This window comes from Taeniopygia guttata, chromosome 1, assembly GCF_048771995.1.
Source record: "Taeniopygia guttata chromosome 1, bTaeGut7.mat, whole genome shotgun sequence".
Taxonomy (NCBI): Eukaryota; Metazoa; Chordata; class Aves; order Passeriformes; family Estrildidae; genus Taeniopygia; species Taeniopygia guttata.
In genome coordinates, this window is record NC_133024.1 from 40147538 (window position 1) to 40164152 (window position 16615).

Sequence of the window (16615 nt, forward strand, 5' to 3'; positions counted from 1 at the left end):
AAGTGGGATATTAAAGTTGCTCAAAATGTGATCTATCTTTTATATTCAATGTACATAACAAAATGTTATATAATATATACATTGGTGATACATGAAATCAAAGGGAAAATGTGAGCCCTGGTTACCAAGCACAGAAAGCTGAGGTACTCTATGGCTTTTTTTAGTCTCAACCAGCAAGCATCCTAGACACACTGCCCAGATTGCAGAAGGCAAAGGCAGGCACTGGGAGAGTCAAGAAGCATCTGCTGTAGGAGAAGATCAGGTCTGAGAACATTTAAGGAACCCGAAGGTGCACAAGTTCATGGCACATGATGAGATGCAACTGCAGATCTTGAGGTAACCGGCAGAGGAGGCGGCCAAGCCACTTTTCAATCACATTTGAGAAGTCAGGGCAGTTTAGCAGAGTTCCTACTGACTGGAAAAGGGGAAATGTAGCCCCCATTTTTGAAAAGGGAAAAAAAAAGAAAAAAACAGGGAATTACAGGCCAGTCAGTCTCTCCATGGTTCCCAGAAATGTCATGGAGCAGATCTTCCTGGAAACTATTCGAAGGCACATGGAAATTAAGATGGATTGATGACAACAAACACAACTTCTCTACAGGTATATTGTGTCTGACAAATCTGTTGTCCTTTCACTATGGGATTACAGCATTTGTGAATGAGAAAAGAACAAGTGATGTCCTCCAGCTGGACTCAAGCCAGCAACCCACAAAGCCAAACATATCCTGGGCAGCAAAAGCAACACGGTAAGCAGGTCAAGGGCAGGGACTGTCTGAAGAAGAGTTGCACTACAGCCCATATGAAGAAAAAAATACATATATATAAAAGGAAACTTCAGAAATGTAACAAGGTACTCCTTACAAATAATTCATAGCAACCAATGCACTGTTCTTGGCAAGCGTTGCTGATTGAAATGCCAGGGCTCTAAAAAGCTCTTTATTAAGGTGTAACAAACTGTGAAAGTCAATTTTTGGAACAGCAACTGTAACTGCAACAATACAAAGTTGTTGCTAAAAGAATTGGATGAATGTGAATGCTGTAATAAGCACATGTCAGGGGCCAGGAGCAGACAAAAAGCAATTTAAGAATAAAAACAGTCATAAAATATTCAAGGAGGCAAGAGGATTAGCACTGAAAGCAAGTATCATTAATTATGATTTCTAAAGCAGAAAAAATTGCTGATAGGCCAAACATCAATTAATAGTAATTGCTCTGAGACAGATTTTAAACACATTACATGAAAATGGTAGTTGTATAAGGCTACACAGTAAGAGATGACACAAAGCTGAGATCAAAAGTTTATTTCACTATTGCTTACAAACTTATTCTGAAAAAAACAGCTCAATAATGGGTTACTTTTGTCAAGATATATAAAGAAAAAGGGACAAACATTTTAAGAAATAAAAATAGTAGATTATTGATTAAATTGTGGCTACCATCAGGCTGACAGAACAGCATTCTTCTGACACAGTCACACCAAAATATTCATGAGTTTCAAAAAACCATATTTTTCTAGACACTTGAAAGAAAAATAAATCTTTCCCTCGGAATATCTGAAGATGTTCATTTATGTGCAATATTATGAAATATCTAATAAAAAAAACATACAGTGATAAAAATGTATAGAAAGCACGAAGAGTTTGCAAGGAAACCAAAGAATCATCTGGGGAGCTATAGCATATGGATTTTAAGAACACACCATTACCATGATATTTTCTGATATTATTATATATCACAACAGTTGTCAATAGTGTTCTGAACAAGAAGATCTAAAATGTACATTACAGAAGACAACCAAGCATCTTTTACTTTTTTTCTTTTTAACTTAATGTTTCAACATAATGCCAAGTGCTGTCAAGAACGTATCTTTCCTGACTGATATTACCACTCATTTCATTTTAAGGAAAAATCTACTTAGACACAACCACAGCATTGGTCGCAACACAGGAAGTGCGCAGAAGATGTTATTGTAGGTAATAAAATAGATCTGAGAAGTAAAAGTTCAACTAACATGCAAGCAAGGAACAAAAATAGTAAACCATCCCAAAACAAAATTAAAAGAGAATTTCTTCAAATCAAAACACCACATATCCTTAGAAGACAGGGAATGTGAAAATTAAGTTAATTTACCTATTTTGGCTGTAATATGCAATCATGTAGGGACATCAACAAGGAAATAATATTAAATCTATAAAATAGAATATTAATATCAGTTTTGCTTAAAAAATCTTAAAGAGCAGACCCTGCATCTTCAATTCAAATTCTGTTTTTGCTACTGGAATGTAGATTTAAAAGCTGAAAATCTTCCAGAAGAATAAACAGTTACTTAAAAGCCTCTGAAACAAAATACTTGAAAAAATTTGTGCACATAAATCTAAAAAATTAAGAAATTTCCCAGACAACTTCACCTCATTCTAAAATTCAAAGAAAAAAAAAACATGAGGAAAACAGCTAAAACAAAATCATCTTCTGTGACAGGTGTTGGATAATGCTGAAGTGTTGGAAATTTCAGGCAGAGTGACTTGAACTGCATTAATAACCACAGAGGTCATTCAAGACATTACAGTTTTCCTTCTGCCCATGTTACTTCTGGTGTTCTGGGGAAAAAAAAAATTATGTTGTTCTGCAATTAGTTAATAGGATACACAGATTTTTCTCCTTGCAGCTCATTAAGTTCACCATGACTTTAACTTTTCAGCATTGCTAATCCAGAATTTAATATGAAGCAATTGATTTTTTAGTTAGCACGAGTTTGTTAAACTGAGGGGAGTCATTATCTCCTTCCTGTTCTCTATCTATTAAAAAGTCCAGCTCTGTTTCTAAATAGAGTGTGAACTACACAGAAAGCATCAACATCATTCTCAAGTAGTGACAGGTAGTGTGGAAAGCGATCCATTCATTTTGACATCAAGGTTTAAATCTCAACTAGTCTTGGCAGGCTCCTTCTGCAGGCCACTGAAAGAAGCAGGCACTTCCAGAGGGTGATTGACACTGCAATGTAAGTCGCTTCTCTCCAGTCTCCACAGACCACATGAGACATCCTCTGAAAGTATCTATTAGTTTTCATTGACTGCAAAAGCAGCTTGGGTGACAAGTACAGACTTAAACATAATCTTTCACATATTTAAGGCTGGCTGAGGTAGATCTCTGCACTTCTAGCACTGAAGACCTCTAAATATTATGCTTGGAATTGGATGGATTAATGGATGTTTGAAGCTGTCTCAACACAAATATAGAAATCCAGATCAAGTCTAATTGAACAAAAACCTCAGACTGTATAGATTTATAGTCTAAATATATTTTCAGCATATGCCTTTTTCATTCCTTTTTTTTAATTTGATCTTGAATGTTATCAGCTCTTTTTTCCCATGAAGCCAAGTACAAGCATAGAAGACTATCACCTTTTAACATCTTCTGCTCTTTGTAATGCCACTCTGTTTTCAACTGTATTTTAGTACTACTCATGCCTCCTAAAAAGTATTAATGCAAAATAATTAGTATTAGTTATGAAATGTTTATTTCTCCTATCCTCTACCCAGGAAATCTCTATAAGGCATGCACAATTGTTTCATTTGGGTATGTTTTCTCATGCTGTAATATAGTATCACTACAATACAGCAATTTCCTAAGGAAGAAAAAAAGAACATCCAGTCCTGTTTTCACTATATGGAGCTTTTAGAAAGATTCTTTTTTATAGATCAAATATATAAAGAGTACTTCAGAAATGAAAAGGAAAAATATTTTTTTGTTTATGTACTATATAGAGCATAAAGGGAAGAAAAAAGAAAGCATTCATTCTTTCCACATCAAATGCAGAGAAACATTTGGACTACTTACCATTGGCCTAGTTTTCATCTTTGAGTTTATGCAGCACAATACAGAACTCTGTGCAGATATATCACAAGTTGATGAATTTTACTTGCAGTGAGTAGTATGGAAAATATCAAAGCATTAATGTGCTGCACTGACCTCTTGCTTCTGCATGAGTGAAACAATGGAGGGAGAGAACATGATATGAGTTATTTCTATACAATAAAGAACAACATCTTATGCCCACGCAAATTTTAATGAGAATTCAGACAATACAGTTTAGAAGGAGCCTCACAGTATCAGAAGTCCTGGCGAGAGGCTCTCATCATGGTACAAACTGTGATGATACATAGATAGATAGATAGATTAGATAGATAGAAAAACTGTATGTGTTTTTATTGAAGAAACAGCTAATGGAATTCACTTCACAAATGGAAGTGCATCTTCACAGTGTTCAGACACACTTTCTGAAATACAAAATGTTCACAGAACTGTCACTTTTGCATAAAAATGCTTATTTATTAAATATCCCATTAACTCTCTATTATATGTTCATACACACTGTTTTTCATGAATTATCACAATTTTTCTTCTGATGTTTTGCTATTGGAGGGCAAAGAAGGAGCTTCCATTTCTGCAATGTTAAAAGCCAGGAAAAAATATGCAATAAACAGCTCTAAGTGCATTTCCCCCTGCATTTTAGCTGTTCCCTCTGACTTGTTCCTTTTCTCTTTCTTTTGAAATGTAAAATAATGTAATTGCATTCATGTCACAGGAGCTATACCAGACTTGGTGATATATGATGTGTTTTACCAGCTCTGCAATACCAATTTATTAGCAGTCTTTAACCTTACAAGTCACCATGTATTTGAATAGATGATTTAAGAACACTTCGGTTTATTTACCCAACAAATTGCTTGTGGACTTAATAAGGAATTCAAGCAGTTTCCCTGGGGTTTCCAGTTGAGAACTTGTTTTCACCTGTTTTCCCTGAAACAGAGGAAAAGAAAATTCTCTTGAAGTTCAGAGGTATCAACACATACATACTCAATTCCACTATGCAACTTACCTAATAAAATATCATTAGGGAGTGGTGCAGAGGCCCTGACTGTTCCACCACCGGGCAAGGAGAGAAGGATCATGTACATGCAGGACCAGCACAGCCCTCGGGCCAGTGCTGCACAGAATTTGTCTGCAGGACAAACAGAACCAGCTGGTTTTAACAGAGGAGCCTGTGGCAGCTCCTACTTCATACTGGTAGCTGCACTCCCTGCCTGGCCTTGCTTTCATCCAACTGTGCAGCTGCAAGCCCCACACAAACATGTCTCCTGTCTGAGAGCAGAAATTATGGATAGAGTTCTTTCCATGTAAGAAAACAAGGATACAAAGGGGAGGGTGTGTTCTATGGATGAGGTCTGCACAGTGTGCTGCACAGGGGCAGAAGAGCCACTCAGTGCTACGGCACCTAAGGGGACATAGAGATTACCTACGCTCTGCTCTTTCTGTAGTTCTGACTCTGACAAATACATTTTTTATTGATACCTTATAGAGCATAAGTGGCTTTCTTATTGCAGTTATGATGGGCTAGCAAGCATCTCCAGGTACAAACCATTTATTTTGACTTGAAGATATACTTCCTCATCTCCATATGCGAAACTTACTTTGCTAATACAAAGGTTAAAATTAATACAAATGCCTCATTTGCTAATTAAATGTCCATCATAAAATTTCACCTTGAAATAAATGAAAATTATATTAAATTGAGGAGATCAAGACCAGAATTGGACACAGCTTTCTCTTGTCTGTATTTTAAAAATTAAATAAATAACCATGTAAGAGAAAGACTCAGAACCAAGGGAAATAAAGATGACATACCTAGAACTCCAAGTTTAACTCCAAGTTTATTTAAATCAGTGGAATTAATACAAGTCTTCAAAGCCTTTCTTTACTTTGAATGAAAATAGCACACAAAAAGCATTCCAGTAAAGGAAAACATATAACCTTCCTGATTATTGTCATGTGCAAATCCTTGAGAAGGGATGGCCTCTAAACCCACATCCATAAATTTGAAAGCTACATCCATAAAATCAAAGAAAAACACTTTTCATCTTCAAAAGACCTAATTAGCATAATTAGTCCTAATTAGCATAATTAGTAAATGAAATAATTTATAGGTGAAAAAAACTTGTCATCCTCCCCCAGTTTGACAGGGAACAAGGGAGGAACAATAGGACCCCACAAAAAGTTTCTATTGGCAGTTTTATTTTGTTTGTGTTCAGCGCAAATTTGCTTGTTGAGATCTTTAAAGAACGATAGAACACAGTGAAAGTGGTCCACAGAAATGCTTCTATATTTATTTTTGGTAGAGGCAGTATGTCCTTTTTGTAACTTGTGGTAGAGGAATGCACAGTCTAGAGATCTGCTTTGTTTTTTCTTTTGCCTATTTGCATAGTGTGTAGAGTATCCCTTAGCAGAAAGACCTGCCATTAGTTTTACAATTGAAGCAAGGGATATATTCCTGATGAAAGAAAACCATTACAAAACAAAGATTATGAAGGGGAGGGTGGAACAACTGCAGTAAGTCTCCTGCTGTCTCCCTTTTCTAACCTTCTAAGGGATATTTCTAGCTGGGGCTGGGTGTACTTTAAGTGCAAAGAACCATGCAGAGGAAAGACAAGGAAAGTTCATCTTTTCTGTTAAAGGGAGTAATACAATTGTAACTAGCTGCTTATACTGGCGCAGTGCCCAGCATGATTAATGATGCTTTCAAAATGGTTTTAAAGAACCACTTAAACTTGCTCTTATGAATTTCAAGTGTGTCAGTTTTCCAGTGCTTGGTCTGTTTATTTGACTGCCCCGTTGCTCCGAGCAAACCATCAGGCTAAGACAGAGGAATTTTCATTTTATTAGCTTGTATGCTGTTAGATGGAAAAAAATTCTGCAAAAACTTATAGATAAAGGGAAAATATGAACCTTACACTCTGAAATTAGTCTCAGTAGTGATAAAATATGTTTTATTTGGTTCTGATTATAAGTTATGTTGATCAACATGTTCCTGGTGTACACAAAGTCTATGAGTGAAACTTCCTTCCCTGTTTTCCTGATGTACAGGAAAAACTGGAAATTGTGGAAAGGTGGGCCAACCAGGAATTAAATCAGTGCATGTGCTTTCGTTTCAGTGTGAATTGATCCATACTTTGAAAAAACAAGACTGTAGTATTTAGCTTAATTCAGAATCTTCTGTAACTGGTGTGGTGCAGAGCATTGACAGTCCCTACAGAAATTACAATTTGAAAGAAGGCAAAATTGTTTCAAATTATTAATTCTGCACACAAAGAGGAGGCAGATAAAAGCATGCTATACATTTTAATTTACATCTTTCAAAAGACAATTTGCCCTGTGCCTAGGATGACATTAGCATCAGAGGAACTTTCCACTTCTACATCTACCCAGCTTTGCCCAATATATACAATACTGACTACAACACTGCTCGGAGCCCCAGAGGGAAATCAATTTTTTTTTGTAAACTGTTTTAGTTTCAGTGTATTGAAAATGTTCCCAAGTATATCTGAGATGCACAAATTTTATTTTAAATTGAGAAGCAAGCTTGTTCTTGGTCTGTATTTCCACAATTCTTGATCATTAAAATAGTAATTTTCCTACCAGTTCTTTCGATAATATAGGAGAGAGACCTGATAAATTCTTATTTATTTCAGACTGGGATGCAGAGATCATGCCATGCAATAAGTATATTTCAAAGAGAAAAAGAGAGAAAAAAAGAAAATAATAAAATAATTGCAGTTATAGCTCTCCATAAAATTTCCTGACTTTAATTTAGTAAAATAATTTTCTAGTAGAAAAATGAAAATATTTTATTACCAATACTTTGTACATATAATTCAAGAAATAATTTCAAATGAAAACACTAAATATTATTGTGCCATAATGTTCTTAATGGACACCTCCACTTTTTCTTTTTTCTTAATATTTCAAAATTTTCACTTCTAACAAAAAAATTCTAATCTTCATAAGACCTAGGTACATTGTTACAGGAAAATAATTACCTGGAAATATTCAACAAGCTTAGCTGTATTAGAAATACTATTTAGCAGAGGCATAGTGTAGTTTGAGCAACGTGTTCCATTGAGCTCCCTAAACGATCAAAACAGAGGATATATATGCTGGCAGAGAACATTTATCACTCATTAACCGCTAATTAGCAAATTCTTTAATTTGCTCCAGTTCTGCTGGGATTTATCTAGAGAATTTATATTGAAAGAAAATCTTGTTTGGCTGATTTGTATTCCAAAGTTTTGGAAGCAATAACTTGCTGTTTCTTGGTGGGGGAGGGGAAAGGAAAAGAAAAGAAAAATAAAAAAATAGATGACAGATAATATTTTTTAACTGACAGTGAAATATCCACTAATCTACTAACATATTTATGTCAGATATTCCAGCATCGGAGAGAGGAAAACAACAACTCCACCCCCCCACCACCACCACCCTTCCAGCAAAGAAAGGATTACAAATGGACAGAATTAAGCCCAGTATTTTATTAGCAAATTGGCATATAAAAATGAAGCCATAAATGAGGAAAGCAAAAAAAATCTTGGCTTCATCACAGAAAAAAATAAACCAAAATAAAATCTAATTTTAAGGGAGAAAAACTCAGTACTAATAACAGACCCGTGGAAAACAATAAGTCAGAGGTCTTTCATATGTAAGGTCTTTCCTCAGGCATAGAAATTGAGAGGAAAAGTGCAGAAACATAAAAAAGTGAAACAACATATCAAAGTATTGATCCCTTGTACTTTCACTGAGAACACAAGCTGAATTCCTCCCTAAAGATCTTGCTTTGGGAAGGAAGCGTTAACTTTCTTTGCAACATGAAGGATTTGGGAAAAAAGGGCACTATTTCTGAAAATATGAACTTTGCAAGATGAATCCAAGAATACATTTTCTAAAAGCAGTAATGACCATAAACTCACTACCAGCTGCACAGCTTATAAATCAAATTGAAAATTAGATGTCTAGGTCTCCAAACTGGCAAAAGACAGATGCAATGGAAGAACTATATATTGCTTTTAGGCTTCCAGTGGAGAATGTATATCCAAGGGAAGAGAACCAATTCTGAAAGAAAAAAAATAAGCAATGATAAAAACATTTTATTAGATGTGTTACATAAGGATGAGGCAGGATTCCAATGTATAAAGCAAAAATATATATTACATCAGAAATTAAAGAATATTTAGGAAATAAATTAGCTGCCAATAATAGATGAAATCCATTAAAGAAAAAAAGTGGGTTTCCCTTTCCACAGACAAACACTACTGAAATAATAGGGAGGATTTCCTACCTTTACAGTCCTTGTTTTTTAAAGTTCAAACACACAAAAAAGTTTTTAAAGTATTAATAGATCTTTTTTTTTAAAAGACAGGGACTTGCTAAACAAGTCCATGTGGCAGATATTAATATGAAAGCTCTCAGTTAAAAATAAAGAGCGCAAAAGATCATGACAGCAATTGGTTGGAGCTTTTCCTGTGCAGCACAAGAGGCTGTGACCATCACAGGGATTTTATGCATCTCAGTAAGGCATATCTCATCTATGAAACATCTCCTGATGACATATTGACTGGGCAGTATTTTAGCATAATCTATTATTGAAATATAGAAGTTCTAAAGTCATTTGAACAGGAGGACTGGGTCTGCAAGCACAGAGTAGTTCCTCTCTTTTCCTGGATTGGAGTCCTAGTTAAGGAAGGTTCTAAAATATTCACCACTTCAAGTGAAAATAGAACTTTAACTTTGAAAATAAAATATATATATATGAGACAAGATAAAGAAAAAATTTTAATGTGGGAGATAAAGTGGTAAAATCAATTATTTTAAGCTACACAAAAAAATCATTCTTAGTCTTACCATTATTTATGTGATGCCTATGCTTCCTTCAGTGAAAACAGGCAATATTATCTTCCTTAGAAAGAGTATTTCTGAGGATAAAATACTAGCACCTTCTTAAAACCATACACATTGAAGAAAAATATTACATGGTTCATATAAACATTTAGAAGGAATTTCAGTATTCCCCTTTCTTTAGAGAAGGTGCAAGATGAGCTGGATTTACACAAGGTTTTGGTAGTGGGGGAACTGCAGGGGTGGCACCTGTGAAGAGACAGCAGAAGATGCCCAAAGATGTCTGATAGAGCCAATTCCAGCTAACTCAACATCCTTCCAGTGATGTTGGTGGCAACCCTGTGACAACATATTTAAGAAAGGGTAAAAACTGCTGTGCAGGAGCTGGGATAACAGGAGTGAGCAACTGTGAGAAGAACACCCTGCAGACACCAAGGTCAGTGGAGAAGGAGAGGCAGGAGGTGCTGGACCTGAGATTCCCCAGCAGCCCATGGTGCAGCCCACGGTGAGGCAGCTGTGGCCTAGCAGCCCAGGGAGGTCCACCTGCATCCCAGGAAAACACCATGCCGAGAACATTGATGTACCTGAAGAAAGTTGCAACCTGTGGAGAGAAGCCCACACAGGAGCAGTTTTTCTGGCAGGAGCTGTGGCTCATGGTGGACCCACACTCAAGCAGTCCACTTGTGAAGAACTGCAACCCAGAGACAAGATTCATGACAGAGCAGTTCTTGAAGAACTCCAGACCACGTGAAGCACCCAGGCTGAAGAAACTTGTGAAGGACTGTTATCGTATGGAACTGACCCAGTGCTGCAGCAAAGCAAGATTGTGAGGAGGAATGAGCAGCAGCAATGAAGTATTAGAAACTGGCCACAATCCCGTTTCCCATCCCCTCTGCTGCTCAGAGAGGAGGAGGTGAAAAAATTGCTACCTGGAGTAAAGTTGAAGCTTGGGAGAAGGGAGGGGTTAAGGAAAGGTATGCTTAGTTTTGTCTTTTATTCCCACTATCCTACCTAAACTTTAACTTGCAATGATTTAAAGATGAACAAAAGATGTCCTGGTAGCCACTGTAATATCACTGTAAATACCACAATATCAGATGTTTTGTAAATATCAGACATCAGGCCAAAAGGTATATTCCTTATTCAGAATGGCTAAGGTGTTTTGGGTTTTTTTTCTAATTATTTTTACAAGACAACTGAATCTATCATCCTATCATCCTGAATCCATCATCCATCAAGACACTATGATCCTGTCAAAATGCCAGATACTACCTATCATAAGTTTGCCACTTCTTACTTTCTTATCAGAAGAAAAACAGTCATTGTGAGGTATAGGGTAGACTGAGGGCTGTTATAAAAATAATAAAAGGGGGGAAAAATTACTGAAAATAACCTCAAGGCATTTTAAAACTGTTCCTGTCCAATAAATTTGACATGTGCCTTTGCATCTTTCTTCCCTGCAGGTTGTTCTGTTTCAGCTGTGGAGAGAGATTTAATTTTCCTCCTTGCTTGCTTTGTAAAAATGATTGTTTTTCCTGTATTTTTCTAACATGAAGTAGCATATTTTAATAAACAAGATAACAAACGGTATTGTAACATGTTAAGACAATCATATTTTTTAACAGAGATTTCAAAATTTAGGAAAAGGCAAGGCAAGTACTTTGGACAGGAAATCCTGCTAGTTTCACAAAGGCCCTACTACATCACTGGGTCTGGCTTGTTTAATAAGTATAACTTGGACAGCACTCTTTGTTCAGTTGTGCTATTATTTTTCAATTAAACTCTGGCACTTAATTGTGACTACTTTTATGTGAAATAGATTGAAATTTTCAGATGGATTATCAACATATGTTGCACAATTCCAGTTAAACTAACAAAGTGCAGTACACTACAATTTTAACTCTGTTTAATTAAAATGTCTTTTTTACTAATCCATGTCCATCTGGACAAAAAAAAACTGTTTCTGAACCTAAGAGAGATAAGTCAGAAACCCATATGTAAAACTCTGCGAGTCAGTTAATTTGCTGCACAAAGAAAACATATAATATATGTAAAGCATGTAATACATACAGAATTTCTAATATATTTCATTGTAATTAGAAAGAATTAATTGCTCCAAATTACAAACCTATTTTCATGTACCCACATGCCAAAGTTTTGGTTGCTTTTTTTCCTGTTAAAAAATATATTTAAGCTGCAGAAAAAGGAAAAACCCCAGGTTCCAAGCAAGTATATACTAGTCCAGGCCTTGTATCTGAAGAGATTTGAGATAAGTCACTTGATCTTAAAGAAAGACAATACAAATAGTAACAGTGTTTCTTGTAGAATCTTGTTAAGTAGTTCAAACAGATTTCACACACCAACTTATACAAAACAGAGAGTTCCAATTTTGATTAGTATATTGAGGCAATATAAAGCAGTAATGTGTGGAGGCTTGTGTCCTATACTGACAGCACTGGATAAGGTTACCACAAAACATACTAGTGACAAGCTGACATTATTAGACTAACAGTTCAATAACATCATAAGGATTTACATGCAATCAAAATATTTTACAGCTGCCAATGCAAAGATAAATCCCAAGCAGGATAACTCCTAATTTACCTTTTACTAAGCAGGATACCATCCCTATAGGTATATTTCAGAGCCACAATTAACTGACCTGATCACATAACTGTTCTTTAATCTCTGGGGCCATTTATCCATCAGATTATGTTTAGCAACAGAAAGTAATTGAGATCTCCCCCTCTAACTTATACATTATCATCACATTGGGTAGGGAAAAGAAGCTCTGACAGATCAGGGAATATCAGTGATGAAATTCTCTACCCTCCCTCAGCTCCAATTTTATGCAAAAAACGTGGCTTTTCCTGGTTCCGCAATTTTAGAATATCAATATATTAGATTTTATCTTTTTTTCCCCCAAATACTTCTTAGTTTTTGTAACATAATGCTGTTTGTATCCAGAAGTGGAGAAAAAAAGAGATTATGTCAATAAAAATTGGTTTAATCCCAGTACAAGGGGATTCTTTAGAAACTTATCTAACTTGAAATTTTTTTCCTTTTAAATTGTTCCATATTACACACTCTTAAGCTTCAAATAACTTTAATAAGACATTCCTTCAAAATTTAGATGCTCTGCTGGATGATGTAAATCGTGTATCAGTTCTGCCAACCTTTTAACACTCTTGCTTCCCTGGCTGCTGCCAGTGCCCAGCAGAGGGCATTTTAGGACTGAGCTATGTGAATACAAAATGAAGAGACCGAAATTTCTATCTACCAGTTTGCTCACATTGCAGAAATACAGGTTTGAGAAGATTAATAAATATTTGAGTATAAACTGCAGTTTTTTCCACACAAATATCAGATATTTAAATATTTAAATAAACTGCCACATGTGATTTTTATTTTATTAAGAGTTTTGTTTTCAAACTTGCACTTGTTTATACTGCATACACTGACGTACTGTAAAACTGCAATAGATGGCTAACTGTATGGGCACATTAAAACTTTAGGTAAAAATACACTTAAAAAGAAGGGGGAAGAAGCTGCACAGAAGTCAATGGCTGAAATATTTCATTTTAGAGAGCAAAATTCTTATTGCAGCAATACTACTATTTAACTACATGTTTAATTACATTATATAAATAAACTCACAATTTAAGTATCAGGTTAAAGCTAGCTTTATGTTTTGGCTGATTAAAACCACATCATAAGTTTATAACAGAGTTCTTTAATAAAACTTTCACTTTCAGATGTGGTTCTTCAAAATTACCTGAAAATCTGAATTGAATATTATAATGTTTAATTGCCAAGTTCCTACAAGTTAGCACAAATTGGAACAAGTGCTAAAAGTGCAGCCTGACTGGATAGCTTCAAAAGATGCATACAAAAATCTGTTTCCCTAAGTACATGCTCAGTTACACCAGCTGGGCTTCTCAGACAGATTTTCAGTTCCATGCCTTGATTTCAGGGCATAGTTCCACTTACGGTGATTGTGCAACTCCATCCAGCCTGGCTGGAGTCTCAGGCTACAGCCTCAGCAGAATCAGCCACAACCATGCCCTAATTAACATTTTCCTAAGGTTACAGAGTTTCAGTTTGTAAGGCTCAATGACAGAGCTTCCACTGCAGTTGCCACAAGCTCAGACTGATGACAAAGGAGGGACGTAGTACTAACATGACACACGTCCTCTCAGTGTCCAAAAGCGTCTGCTAGGCCGTTGGACAAGGTTTGGGCATGGAAGAAGGGATCCAATTAATCTCTTCTTCAGCCTTCTTAGGATGTGGAAATTAGAATATGACCCACATCTCTGAAACTGTCACCACCTTCTCCAGCATGACAAATCTCCCTAGCAGAAGCACGTATTCAGGATCGTTCACAGTTTAAGCACTGGTACTGAAAACAAATTCCCACACACAAAGAATTACTTTGGGGAAGAAGAGTTCAGATTGCAAACCTTTGTAGTTACAATAAAACTGCTGGGTTTTCTCCCCTACTCCCCATCTATTTTTTGGAAATTACAGTGTTTCACGTTTCAACCATACCAGTAATTTAAACAATTATTTGATATCAGCTGTTCAGTTCTGATATTAATAGGATAAAAGGCTCTGGAACCATAAGGACTACGTCCCGGCTACAGTCCTTGGTTGCACTGCTGACTTGTGATTATTTGGGGAGCTGAAAGAAGCTATACAAAACAAGAAAAGTTTGTGACCTTGATGAGGTTTTTTACTGAAAGGTGCAGTTTTCTAGTCTACATATTTCCAAATGGTTTACCACCAAGAACCTGAAAAACCTGCTCTCATGTAAATCTGTCATAAAATAATACCACTTTTGGCAAGGCAGACTCCTGGGGGAAATTCCCAGTCAAATGAGTAAAGTGATAATGATCTAATGGAAAGAAAATTACAATAATGACAGAGAGAGAAAAAAAAAGAAAAAGGATGACTACTTAAAGGCATACATGCCTAACTTAGGGGGAGAGGTGAAAAAAAGGAGGAGGAACCCCTACAAACACACCAAAAAATCCATCAGGCTTTTCTCCCACTGTGATCTGATTAAATGAGGAACCCGCTTAGGGTTACCTGCAAACTCCACCGAAATATTTTTCAACATTTTCAAAGTTATGCTTACATCTTACCCTAAAATCAATAGCACAAGAGCTCTTAGTCACTTCAGGTGACAAAGCTGTGGATGGAATACTGATTTTCTGTAGTAAAACCCTAGAAAACTGGTTCTGGATGGTGAAAGATCTCTCAGGTGTAAGAGCACCTCACATCCGATGCAGCTCAATTCCTGGTTGTCAGTGAAGACTGTCCCACTCTTCCGCCACATTTGGCCATTCTTCCTTTAGATCTGCCTGGTGATGATGCCAGCAGTGATCACCACTGTGGCCACCCCTCCCTAGCATGGGGCAGCAGGAAGACACTGTCCCATGAAGGAAGGTAAGCAGGAGCCAAACATGACCATAGTAGATACAGTGTCCTCATCAAGCAGGGCATAGTCCTGCTGTGCATGCATAGCAGCCCCACACACAGCGTGACCCATCCAGACAGCCCAGGCAGAAACAGCAGGGTGGAGACAAGCCTAAAATGTAGGACTGAAGTCTATCCAGAAAGTGGCACTGAAGACCTTTAAACACAGGTTTGAATCCACCCAGGAGACAAGACTACAACCTACAACACAGCCCACAGGAGAGCAGATTTTCCAGGCATGAGCTTAAGATGAGCCCTGACCTATGGGCTGCAGCTACAGCTGGACGTCCCCAGGTGGGGACAGGTCATGGCAATTAAAGTATATTGCTTCTCTCAAGGAACTGCCATTTGTATCGTGGAAAAATAAAGTACTAGGGAAGGCTGCACTACCACCAGGAACACTTGAAGATATAATGACAGGTTACTTGACTTTAGTCTCTTCAGTGTAAGCACCAAATATACTTCAGATTTATAAATTAAAATATCATTAAAATAACCAAATTGATGAGCTTATCTAAGTCTTCCATTGTGGAAAATAGTAGCTAGTGTTGGTATCTTGACTTCCTCCCACTCAGGCTTTAGGCAATGATATATTAGGGGAATAATGGCAATATGCACTCATTTGTATCCTCTTATCTGCTAACAGATCTTGCCAACTGGAATGGTGCACTAGTGTCTCACGTCAGTAGTCAGAAAACATGATGAGGCATTTAGAGCTGACCTTTATCCCATGGTTAGTAAAAGAATAACAGATGCCTGCTTTGTTAAACCTGAAGAATACGAGACTGTTAGAGAGGATCTGAGTATCTGCCATAAAGTCAGGAGTTCAAAACAATGCAGGCAGAGGGCTTCATGGCATAAAGCTCTTCTGGGAGAGGGAATGTGTGTGCCTGCCCATGTGTGTTGAGGGGAAGAAAAGTTTTTCTAAAATGAGTAGGGGACTCATTTTTGAGGAAGACAGGGTAAAAGTAGAAGAATATAGGGGTTTGCAAAATCATATCCAGACTAATAATCTGGAATTTCACTTCTTCCTAATTTTCAGCCAAACAACTTCAGGAAGGAGACTGGGATCCATGAATAACCAAAGAAAAAATTAGTCAAAACAATTTCCATAGGGATGAAAAAGGAGGTATAAAGAGTACAAGGTCTGTCATAGGCTCAACTTAAAATGATTTCTTGAAATGGTGGCAGCTATTCCAAGCTGGATGTCTATTTCTCCCCAGGTAATGAACAGGGCATGTTTTCAAAGGGCATTCACAGTAATCTGTATCCTAGCTTTAGCAGGCCAAGCCAGGAATGGATAGAAGAATTTAATCAAAGATCCATTTTCTTCTTTTCCTCCAGCATTTTACCATAGAGAGGGAGAAGAACTGAAACTTGAGAATAAAGCAATAAGGCACTTTTTGTCCCTGTT

At 36.7% G+C, this 16615-nt stretch overlaps 1 long non-coding RNA gene across 1 annotated transcript; it reads right to left on the reverse strand.

The window, feature by feature from the left end:
• Window positions 1–1082: 1082 nt before the first annotated feature.
• LOC140680318 (uncharacterized) lies at window positions 1083–7730 on the reverse strand. The gene is made up of 3 exons (XR_012051485.1): window positions 4716–7730; window positions 3838–3978; window positions 1083–2597 (listed from the first exon to the last, which is right to left on the reverse strand). It is a non-coding gene; the product is annotated as an uncharacterized lncRNA (long non-coding RNA).
• Window positions 7731–16615: the final 8885 nt, after the last annotated feature.